Source organism: Dermacentor silvarum, chromosome 7 (genome assembly GCF_013339745.2).
Source record: "Dermacentor silvarum isolate Dsil-2018 chromosome 7, BIME_Dsil_1.4, whole genome shotgun sequence".
NCBI lineage: Eukaryota > Metazoa > Arthropoda > Arachnida > Ixodida > Ixodidae > Dermacentor > Dermacentor silvarum.
The window spans coordinates 110,474,162-110,487,029 of NC_051160.1; the positions used below are offsets into that span (position 1 = coordinate 110,474,162).

General features: G+C 43.5%; 1 long non-coding RNA gene across 1 annotated transcript; it reads right to left on the reverse strand.

Annotated features, from left to right (window-relative positions):
* Window positions 1–3,375: 3,375 nt before the first annotated feature.
* Window positions 3,376–12,622, reverse strand: LOC125946552 (uncharacterized). The gene is made up of 3 exons (XR_007467657.1): window positions 12,314–12,622; window positions 6,971–7,074; window positions 3,376–3,735 (listed from the first exon to the last, which is right to left on the reverse strand). It is a non-coding gene; the product is annotated as an uncharacterized LOC125946552 (long non-coding RNA).
* Between the last annotated feature and the right edge of the window lie 246 nt (window positions 12,623–12,868).

Here is a 12,868-nt window from a genome sequence, read left to right on the forward strand (position 1 = left end):
TCTTGCAATAGTTTCTTGCAAGGTCAGTTAAATGTAACTGCAAGTTTTGTGTGCCGCGGTGAAAACGGATTGTGTGATGCTGATGTTGCAATGTTCTCACATGCTTTGCTACGTGTAGCATGCTGTATGTACAAGGTTCGTGATGTACTTGCCATCATAGCGTGTGAAGTTGACCTTTGAATTTTTCGTGCTTTTACATTAATTTACATCTACCCATTTGGACATGACAACACTCGCCGTTAGATTTTTTGTGTTTGAATCCACATTCATTGCGCTTTAATTGCTTGCCTTGTCTGCGCATTCATGCTTGTACGGAAGTTTTGATACACCTAGCACAAGAGGTGGCTGGCAAGCATATTGCCTCGTTCCTATGAATGTACACCGAGAGCCCGAATGCACAGGAAGCGGCGGTTGCGATCATTTTGGTGTGTTTTATGAAAATTATGCAAACCTTTTCCTGATGGGGAGCACAGAGTGCCGATCATATGTACTGCTTCCATCAAGTCTGTCATAACTATGAGGGGTCAAGGGATGTTTCCATTTCATATTTCATGTGATATCAAAAAAAGATTATAAGAGTATAAAGTAACAACTGCTCCATCTACATGCACAGCAAGTGGCATATCATAGGATGCACTAATGTTTCACGAGGAAAGAAGCATTTTGTGATGTGCATATTGCAGATAAGAATGCTAGCTTGGACGCAGCAGCAAACGCAGTTCTTCACAGATAAAGGGGCATGACGCATTGCCTTAAGACTGCTTCACGAGTACTACTGCAAATAAGTGGCAGTCTTGGAGACTTGCACAGTGAACAGGGTGCAACGGTTTCTGAGTCCGTGGCTGCGGCATTCTTTTTAAATGATTCTTTATATAACTTTACTTCGTTTGTGTTTAAACTATCATAATCTGTCGGATGTTTTGATTTGGAAAAATTGACAATACGTACGGATGGGTACTTGATGTGTATATAAATTTTCAATGCATTTTCCACTGTACAAACGCAGCCCTGTGATAGCCTAGGTTAACTGCAATTTGTATAAATAAATTATGTATGTGTTACGAAAACTCGCAATTCCGGTGACGTCAATATTCCTGTGACTATCACTAAAGTTGTTACCAACCAAAGTGATCTGCCCTGGTTGGTAACACATTACGAATACTTACCAAGCAGATACTCGCCAGGCTACAGTTGCGCGGCTAGGCCCGCACGCAGTGGATTATGCTGCCACACCCAAGAGTCGTGGCACGAACCAGAGAGCCGAGGGTCTAAAGCAAGGATGTGAAGTTCCACGTTGCACACCCGCAATGGTTGTAAGTACTTCCCTGTTGAAAATGCTTCCATCCTACATTTCCTATAGTGTATCGATTTCTGCTACGACTGCTGCCCATTTTCCTTAATACCGCCAAAATGCACAACTTCATTGTGTACAAACCCATAGCGAAAACACAATTTTGGAACGGCAAACGGCTCATGCACAGAAACACATGGCACTCATCATTACCACTCACATGTCAGATTTCAACGAGCTCGTACAATTCCCCGTATGTCCTGTTTTAATCGTTACATTACTCGTTATGCCAGCTTGGGCATTAAACTGAATAATTGCTACTATGGGCGAGTAAAAATGGCGACTACAGTTTGAAATAAAACATTCCAACGATACGTACGACCATGACGTTTAGGGCGTAATAACACTTTTTCAACATGAAGCTCGCCGTGTCGGCCTGGCTGAGTCCCTCTGGCTTCATGATGACGATCAACGTGCGGTCGACGCACGCTAGCACGCCTGGAATGGCGCCACGTCGCGCAAACACCGCCTTTGCCTCCTCCTTGGCAGCCGGTGTCAAGGAAAAATCCACCAACTTTCTCCAGGCAGACACGTACGTAAATCATGGCCTCCGTCACCACGTGAATGGTGTTGCTCACGACCGACTGCACCCCAAGTAACGCAAAATGCTGCCATAACGTTCTCTGAATGTGCACAAATGTCGGTGCATAACGTTGCCTACATGTTGCTAATGTCCGCTTTTTTGATTGTCAGACAACGTTGGTTTGTAACGTTGTGGCAGCGTTGAGCAGCACATTCACGACGTTAAAATAACGTTAACGGAGCTTCCTGACAACGTAACCTGGATGTTGCATTGTGTCACTTGAGCTTTCAGGCAACGTATGTATGTGACGTTCAAGCAACACTCAAATGACATTGCAGAATATTTAGACATACATAACAGCAGTGCTGTCAGCATGGCACGGCTGACAGCACCGCAAACCCTTAGATTTATATTTGTTTGACAGATTACGCAATCTAGTAGTTTTCACGTTGCATATGCATGAGAACGTAAACAAGAATTGGTGAAAAACAGCATTCTTTTAAGTATATATCTTGTGTATCTTACCACCACAAGGTAAGATACACAGACATCTTGGTAAGATACGCAAGATATATACGTAAAAGAATGCTGTTTTTCACCAATTATTCTTTCACATTTTCATGCATATGCAACATGAAAACTACTAGAACGCATAATCTGTCAAGCAAATATAAATTTAAGGGTTTGCGGTGCTGTCAGCCGTGTCATGCTGACAGCACTGCTGTACGAGCAGCTGATTTGCCTTGCACTATATATAGTACCAACTCGCCCTAACCCAGCACCTTTAAAGTGTTTCACATGGTGGTTTGCCTGACTTGTCTTGCTGTTGTTCATAGCACAGCATATAGATGCTGACTGCAAGTAAAAGTGCTTAATGCAAAGCTACAAAGTGGTTCACAAGCACACTTTTTCATTTTGGCTGTAACAGCAAGAGAGTAGAATGCACGTCCAGTGTGGAGAGGTTCTCGTATGATGGTTCTCACAGCAGGAAAGTAAGAATCTTCCACAAAAGTTCATTTTCCTTAAACATATCATTTAAGCTTAGGCCACAGAAAAAGTCAGTTTCTTTGCTTCCGACTTACTGCTCTAAAAATCATGTGTTGGTAGCTGCATGTGCTGTCAAGAAATTGCATAATAGCCAACATCAGCTGCTAAGAACCAACACTAGTATGTAGGAATTGTTTGTGTAGGAGGAATATGTGGTGGTTGAATATGCACCCATGAATATGCATTGGTCCACCTTAAATAATAGTGAATATGTCATAGACAAACGTGGTTATGTCAAATCATGCATTTATTTACCGTCTGCTTACATCATAGTGGCAAACAAATAATGACACTTAGATAACAGTAACTTAGAAAAACAACGTGAACAGCCCTGATAACACACTTAAATATATCTTTCATTAAACATCAAGGTCTTGTATAGCATATTAAGACACTCTACAAACAGCTACAACTACAACACAATATATTATGCCTTCCGATTTAGGTCAGACTTCGAATTTTCTTGCTTTTTTGTCGAGTTCACTTATTTCAATGGCAGAACACAATTTATACTTCTTAATAACAGCACAAATACTGTCGTTCACTTTGTAATGTACAAAAACACAGCACAGTACCACTGCGGTTGGTTACTATGTCCTACCAAGCATCCAGCTGGTCTTTTTGCATAAGCTTGCAGACATGACAGCAAGTGTGAAGTAATCAACACACAGTAACAAAGTCATGCAAGCACTGACAGCCAGCCTTCACTTTTGCAGAGGATGGCCAGCAGCACAAGCGATGCACACATGCTTCCCTCGGTAGCTTCACTTGCATCCAGAGACCTCACTGGTTTCCAAGTCAATAATGCGGTAACCTGCGGAGACATGAATTACATCAAACTATGAAGTGCCACCAGAAAAACTGAAGTAAGCCATGTTTACTGTGGAAACAGGCCACAGAAATGCTTACAAACAACTTAAGCTTCACATAACTGTGAAACAAACAATAGTGACCTTACGCAGGAGAATAATGCAATACATTAAAAGCAAACTTGAGTAAAACCTAACCATTATAGCCATAAGTTTGGACACAAGAGCAATAAAAACACAATAAACAATACCCACAACTTCCTTTATTGAGCTAAGCGGTTAAGACGGTATCAATATATTCCTTTAACATAAAGCTTCCTTGCAATGCCACGGCTGCTTGATAAATCCAGTTCAGTCTTGGAAGAGAACAATATTAACAAACGAAGTTAATGCTCTACCATGGTACCAAAACCACATTTCATTCGTGATGAAATGTTCCAATGAGTGAGTGATAAATTTGACTTGTTGGTACAACATATTGGTGAATTGCAGTACAGTTATTGACGACAGAAAAGACGAGACACTAGACGTGTGCTAACTTTCAACAAAAAGCTTTATTTTCGGCGACCCATGTTTATAGCCACCACTCATCACATTGCACAAGTGTAATTCACACCCTTAGGAAGGTCAACTCTGTGTCTGATAAGTGTACAGATGGTGACACACACAGAGCCAAGTCGCGCAATCTATTCAGCCTCAATAATTTAACGTGTTAGTGGATCACTGCTTCTGCTGGCAACAGTACACCGAGCAAACAATGGTTCACAGGCACAGGAGCTGCAACAACATGCAAGCCAACTGTCACACACGTTTTTATTGACATTGTATGAGTGTTCTCACAGCCAGTCATTGATGAAGTGTCCTGTTTGACCTATGTACTGTTTACCACAAGAAAGAGGGGTACACTAAACAATGTTGCTAACATAGGTGACAAACGAATTTTTGTGCTCTTTGTTACACTTGTGTGCTACGCTGCGACATTTTTTTATTACAAAACTTTATAAGCTTCAGAGGTGCCGAGAAGACAACTTTAACTTTGGAACGATCTGCAGTTTTCATGATACTGCAGTTTATGAATGTATGGTATGACAGCCACTTTATGTCTGTCAGATGCAGTGACCACATGGCAACCACTCGGCGCATGCGCTTTCCAAAGGAGAGGTTATGTGGTCACTGCATCTGACAAGACACAAAACTGGCCGTCATACCCAACATTCATAAGCTCTCACAGGCATCAAGAAAATTGCATATCATTCTATAGTTGTGTAATCAAACATAATGTCGCAGCACGCCACAGATATGTAACAAAAACACCAAATTTCGTTCGTCACCTGTGTTCCCTCTTTCTTGTGGTAAACAGTCATAGATCAAATGGGACGCTGTATCAATGACCGGCTGAGAGAACACTCATATGTCATGAAAAACGTGCGTGACGGTAGGCATGAATGTCATCGCAGTTCATGTGACTGTGCACCGTCGTTTGCTCAGTGTACTGTTTCCAGCAGAAGCGGTCATCAACTAACACGTGAAATAATTGAGGCTGAAAAGATTTCGCGACTTGGCTCTGTATCAGCACACCATCTGTGCACTTGTCAGACAAAGAGTTAACTTTCTTCCTGAAGGTGCGAAGTGCGCATGTGCATTTTGGTGTGACTGACGGCTATAAACATGGGTCGGCAAAAATAAATCTTTTTGTTGAAAGTTTCCGCATGTCGGTCGTCTTGACTGTTCTGTCGTTACCTACATGTGCAGTGCAATTCACAGATAAATTTGTACGTGCATTGAAACCACTGGCTTGAAAGACTATATAGGGAAATTGGGTAAATAGAGGAGAAAGGGAGAAATCACAAAAATGGTCCATCCATGCCTCATGTATGAAGTCCCAGAGGGAGTGTGCTGGTCTGGGCTGGTTGGTACATCATTAGGACGGGGAACAAACAGCGCTAGGACGGGACGAAGTGAGTATCACAGACAAGGAAGAAGTGTCGCATGGGCTATAGTGTCGAAGTAGACTGTAGACGTGGACTGTAGTGTCGACTGTAGTGTCGCGTGGACTGTTATTGGGTATTGTTCTTTTCTTTAAAGTCTTAATGTGCAGCTTCAGATATGTCTAAACAATGTTTTTGTAGCCTGCAAAACTTCCACAATATATGTTTTGTTATCAGTCGAGTGCCTGATTGGCATGTGCAGCAGGTAACTGGTGTCAGCACTTGCATCTTAGTTCGGCGAGGCCTCAGCTTTGTGGACTTCCATGATATAGTTCTGCGGTTCCTCACTATAGCAGTACAAGATGTTATGGCGTAAGCTTTTCTTGAAAAGATGCCACTTGGCAAGCCTGTATTTATCAGAACATAGCTGGGGCGCGCCTTAGCGAAAAAAAAAGAACAGCAAAAGACATTATGTCGGCCACCTTCACAACAATAAAACAAAAATGACACATATGTACAGTCAACACTTAGTAACTTGACCTCAGTTAATTTGACTTTTTACTTTCGAACGCACTTCAATGTCCAAACAAGAAACCACATATTGCTATAGAACAAAACACTTATTCGAATGAATAAACACGTCATTTTGGTGAATTCAGCCTCTACAGTGTCCCCTCAAGCGAGCATCGGCTACTAAGGTTTGAAAAACAAGAAATTAAAAAAACTGCTCTACTGCTTCCCTTGGTGTGAAGCTGTTTTACTTTGCCTTCACTTTACTTTTATTTTTCAAATCATTCCAGAACTCAAATTTTCCTTACAGTTTAACACTGAGGCAGTGTTAAACATGTTGGTGCTCGTTGATGCGTGTCGGTTGAGTGGTACTTCAAGAGCAAGCAGGAAAACATTAGAGACCACCTCGGGTAAACAAAAATACGTGCTTTTATTCTGCCACTGTTATTTCAATCTTTCGAATAATTCAACCAACTCGGAAATAAAACCTACAGCATAGGAAACAGTTTCAAAACAAGACAACCAAAATAAAAATGAAGAATAGAGTGTGTACTAAGCAAAATTAAAATGTAACTTGCAGCCAAGCGATTGATGCAAGAAAAAATACTTAACATCAGGGCATGTTAGGTCTAGTTTTTATATAGAACACGATAAGGTGCGCATAACAGCTATGAACACAAACAAACAGCAAGTTGCATAAATATTTGACCCATTTATTAAGCTGTGTTCAGTAATGCCGATTAACTTAGACACAAATGATACTCAGATGCTACTTCTTGGGACAGGTACACTACATACATACCTGACCCGACCATGCAGATTACATGTTGCGCTACCGCAGGCATAGCCAAGGGGTCTGGTGGCTCCTCTGTTATGTGGGCACTGTTGTGGGTCACAGCCTCGCCACTATAAAATAACTTCTGTGTTAACGTATAGCAGTGGCACGTAGCTTTATAAACCTGTCAAATTGTCTACACATGCATGGAGCATCTTAATATAGTCACGAAAACAATGTTTGCATCAGTGCAGGGTGGTAACAGAGCACAAAGTAAAACTCACTGATGAATGTCTTGATAATGGGGACCCTTTCATCACAGTAAAATTATTGACACGCAGCAGGAGCACATAGCAAAGAAATAAACGTTTGTTAACAAAACAATTCTTTTTTTTCGTGACTCAGTTTAAGCAACTTTCCCCTGTCACGTTTAGTTACGTATAATGTATGTCAAAACATCTTGTCTTTAAAAGTAAGTTGCACTAGTAGCAAGCTGTGATTGCTTACATTTTTTTTCTCTAGAACTGTCGCTAAACCGAAAACTTCGTAAGCAGAGATTATTTGCCAGGTCGAAGCATTTATAGGCTAGAAAACGTCATTGCAATAAGAATCGCGAAAAGGCAACTGAGTCGTTATTATGCAACTTCAGCAGAAAAGCGGGAGATCACGCACAGCTCGCACGTGATGAACACGATTATTTCCGAAAGTTATATTTCTCATCGGAAGAAAACGCTTATCAAGATTTTCAATTTCGCATCGAAGCAATAAACTTGCGTAATTAAGTGCTGACAACCAGCGTTCAGCAAGCATCAGCACAGGTTTCACTGTTGTCGCGGGACTCTATTTAGGGTTGCCAGATGGCCCCAACAAAAAATAGCCAAATGATCTCAAAATGTAGCCCAAAGATAGCCAGGCTCAAACTTTTTGTGACTCAAAAGTAGCTAAAAACATAGCCAAAAGTTTGATGTTCTGCCGGTACAGTGTACTAGATGTACTGCAGGTGTCTTATAGATGGTGCAGATGGTTTACCGCATATTTCCGGCTCGAAAATTACTTCCACCACATGCAACCAGCACAACAGTGGCCTCAAGATCTGCGTAAAGAATTCTAGTGAGAGCTGCCACTCAGACATGGATTTGGACACCACTTATTGTTACAATAAGCCGAAGGATTTCGTTTCCGATTGATTCATGACGCTATCAGTATTTACTGAGCCACGTTGAGAGCTAACTTTAGTTCACGCCTCGCTTTACTAGAGGCATTTTTCTATAAGTGACGGTGACGGTGACATCAACTTTAATTGGTCCTGAGAGACTGGCCAGGGGGAGCCGAAGGTTCCCTCAGGTCAAGTCGGTGGCTATAAGTGTCGGGCAAAATACTACCAGTTCCAGCCTCCAGGATAAGCGTCGACTGGTCACGATCGAGTGCACAAGAGGCGGGCCCCGAGCTCAATGCATTTTAGAATAGTGTTGCCTTTCCTAAGCTTGATTCATCAAATAAGCGTGTTATTTCTATCCCGTTCTCTCTCTCTTTCTCAATTTTGTATTTTTTTACTCGAAAGCAGCTTGACACTGAGTTAGCAAATGCTGCCGCTTAGAGACACACTGGACTCTGGAGAAAACTTGAAACCTTCTCGCATTTTCTTCGTGCGAAGAAGGGACATTTGTGACTGCATTAGTGCAAAAACGGAACGACCTGCTGGCCCATAGAAGAAGAGGAGAATTAAAGCTAACAGTTTCAATTGCCACCTGGATTATGGCGCTGGCAATAACCCAGGTGGTATTAGTATCAAAGCGTTGAACTGTGCAATTTTTAAACAGGGATTCCCTGGCAAGACTCGTGCAATCTGAAAACGTGTGCGTAAGTTTCTGTGAATGCAGGCACGAATGCGTGTGTTGCCAAATTTCCGAGGGGGGCTGTGTAACTTACCTTCAGCGGGACTTGAAAAAAAATACAGAAATGTAATTCCCCTAGGGAACACATACGCGCGCGGCGACGATGTCACCGTGTTTGAACTTTCGACGCAACCTCGCAGCGATGACCACGGTAGAAATGCACTTGCAGTGCCCGTATAATTGCTATCGCAATAAAATGAAATACCTCTTGCTCATTTACCTGTTATTTTATCATAGACAACCACTTTTGTTAAACCTAGTGAAAACATTCTCACGTTTCGAAAATATTCATTTTACGGGTGGTCAGCCCGCCGGGGCAGACAACAGTAAAGGAAACGAGCCCGCGCACTCTGATAACTCGTTCTTCGGGAACACAAACGGCTCGACTAGGCTGGCGCACCCTCCGGTACCTTCCTGTCACACTAAGTGAAAATGGCGCACGTGCGTTCTTGCTTCTGCAAAAAGGAAACGCAATAAATATCCTATAGCGCATTAGATTATCCTTTCTTTAATAAAGCCGGTGGGCCGGTAATATCTGTGTGTTTCCAAATACTATAGAAGGGCAAGAGGGGACGGAACGGCAGCGGTCCTCCACGCGCACCGTGCCGTGGCTACCGATCTTGAGATAACGGCAGAAGACGAGCGAGTACAAAGTGCGCTCGTGCCTGTGCCGAAGTTCGTGATCATGCGGGAACCTCACGCAAGACCTTGACCCTACCTTAAAGCATCCTCATTCTCAACTGCAATATTTTAAAATTTGAATGGCTTTATGCTTTGCAGATGCAATAGTTGCCTTCGAATGCGGAATGAATTTCGGACATTTTGTAATAGAGTAAGAAATCTGCCGAATTTCTTACTCCATTCCGCAACAACGCACCACCAGACGCTTTTAAAACCAAATATGCGCACAAATTTACCTTTGAAAGAGAGGTCCTTCTCCCATTCCTTCTTATATGCACGGCTGTATTTCGCCCACTTGTCCATGCTTAGTTTTGAGAACGGTTTTCTTGCTGAACCACGCGTGAAGCGGCAGCAGATGGCGCCGAAACCAAAACAAAAAGAGAGCTTAGCCTGGAAAGACGTGTAAACACGGCAGCGATGACTTTACGCCACCCACTCAGCGCCGACATTGCCTAAAAACACAGCCTTCGAGATTGCCTACATAACTTTTTTAGCAGCAATGAGCTTTGGGTTTTCATAAACCGGCGTTCCCAAATTTTGTCAGTGCTGACCACGACCTACTGGAACTACAGACCTGCACAGATGTCCGGGTTCTATGGGAGCAACTTGCGCCCACTTTCGTTCAACCGGTGGCCATAGGTGGCGCTTTTATAACCTGTTCGTCTGCTACTCGGCGGGTGGCTGGGCGGCGTTCGAATGCGTGCGCCTGCTCTTCTCTAGCGGGCTGCTAGCATATGTGACAATTTCTTACGAAGACAACAGCTAGTATGTCAAAATTGTTTAAGTGCACTCATTGTAGTGGTATGTAATAACGCGTAAAATAGTGCACGAATTCTTTCTAGGTTTGCTATTATGCGGAAATTTCGCGCCGCTCCACACAAGAAAAAAAAACATTTAAAAAATCGCTGATGGAGTGATTGTTTACCTGCTTGTTCGGCCCGTCAAATATGCATCGCAAAGCTTTTATGAAACTGTGAAAACTGATGCTAGAGTCCTTGCTTTGTTCTGATTTTCACGATGGAACACAGCAATATACCACAATGTTATCGTTTACGTTATCCCATCTGTAATTAACTCAAGCAAGCTGCATGTAGCTAAGGCTGAAGTTACATGCCTTCTGCAGCATCTGCAGACTCACGCAGTTTGTGTGTGGTCTGCGTATACATATCGTATGCGTGATTCTTTTAAATGTCCTTGTTCATATCAATATATCAAGTTATTTATTATTGTAGTTCTTTATTACTACACTTTAGTATATTTTATCCTATGAATATTCTGGTAAACAGATTTTTTCCTCTACTGCGAAGGCAACGGAAGGAAATGTTATCGTCTGCCGGCTGTACTCGTTGTTTTCCTTTCTTGCACCGCTCTTCCTACTGTACCTCGTGATTGAAATGGGAAGCAATCATTCGCAATTTTTTTTATTTTCGTGAATTTATGCATTTACAAACAATGTAAGCGATCTGGGGCTGCCCAAATAGCGGCACGAGCGCTGGAACAGATCGCAGAAGCAGACGACAGCGAACAGGTTATAACTAGCGCCACTCTGCTCGTACGTTGTGTCCCTAGCGGCAAAAGAGGTGAACAAAGACCAGGCGTGCTGGAGCAGGGAGATCTGTGCAGGTCTGTAGTTCAGTAGGTCGTGGTGCTGACGTGGTCCCCGGGACTCGGAAGTTCTTAATACAAAAAATGTGGTTGATCCCTCTTATATAGGAATCGGTATAGAACACGAAAGTGAAACGTGTCTTCACCGAAGTAGTGTAATGTTTATTGCACATTGATATATAATGTCTATTGGTGTTTTGTGGCTAAAGCGCCCTTAGGCGTTGATGCACCCACGCTGACGCCTGGTGGCACGTCTCCTCCATCACGACTACCAACGTCGATGACCATGAGCAACCGTCGTGCATATGGAAGCTGCACTACGCTGCACACGCTAGCACAACGCGAAAGACGAAGCACGTAACTGACACACTAATACAACGCGCAAGACAAAGCACGTAACTGAATCGTCACCGAGTCAAATCAGCGCGTACAGCGCGTCGTAATTGCAGCCTCCGCGATCAACTTCAGAAACATTTTCAGAGCTAATTGCGGAGGCCACGCTCCGCTGTGCTGAGTACGGTGAACGCCAATTAGGTGGGGTTGGTAGTGCTTCTTGATGCCAGCGTCCCTTCGAATGCTGGCATCGAGGCGTCGTAGTGCTGAGACCACCGAAGCGTTCACTGTCGGTGCGCGTTAGTGTCATAATGCAGTACTTCTCTTTTCTGCTCGTAGGCGGCGGCACCGCCCCGAGCAAGAGCGCGGGTACACGGAGGAGTGTTAGATATATAAGGCGCGTCTGTGTAGCTCTCTGCAAATGCGTTTGTGGCGCAATGGGTTAAACGCTCGGCGATCTATCGTCGCGGACCGAGAGGTCGTGGGTTCGATTTCCAAATTTTGCATGTTTGCGGAACTTTTTCTTCTGGTTTCTTTCTTTGTATTATGTTCTATGACGTATTTCCGTGACGGAAATACGTCATAGAAATATGTTCTATGACGTATTTCCGTGACGGAAATACGTCAGTGAAGTCTTGGTGGACCCCCGCATAAAACACTTTCGTGTTAAAATAGCCCAAATATAGCCATGTAGCCAACTGGGAATTTTCGACGCCTAGCCGCGTAAAAGGTTGCCCAATTTGGCTATTAATAGCCAAATCTGGCAACCCTACTTCTATTTCCTACGTTCGCGCACGCTATGAACACACGAGAAGCTCGCACAATACGCGTGTAGTTAGCCAGCACGATTACTTACCTTTTGAATGGTACGACGCGTTCGCAAAGCGCTCTCCAAGTTTCCGGTGCTGCGTCGACGATGTTACTCCCCGCATACATGCCGCTGCGTAGTGGACGAGCTGAGGCGCGCTAACACACATTATTTCTTTGCGACGTCCACCCAACGTTCCACAACGAGAACAAAGGGGCCGCACTCCACGGCATAAAATTGTTGGTGCACACTTGTCTGACGCTCCACGCATACGGCGAGTTTGCAGCATGACACAAAGTATCTTCAGGCACTTCTGTGCAAGCTAACTGCGACCCACTTCATTACAGCAAACACAAAAACACATGATCAAGCAAACGCCTCCCAGCACCACGCACGTACGACCGCCATCCAGAACACGGAGGAAAAACAACAGCGCCGCCTGCATACTTGTGGGCACGGTGTAAGAAGTAAGCACGGTGCACGGTGCTTGTATGCACGGTTTAGGCCAGAAAGAAATTCTATCACGTATTTTTACCTTTGAATTGCTTCCGCCGTCTGCAGCAAGTAAAAGCACAGCCTTCGAGATCCGCTCACGTTATTCTT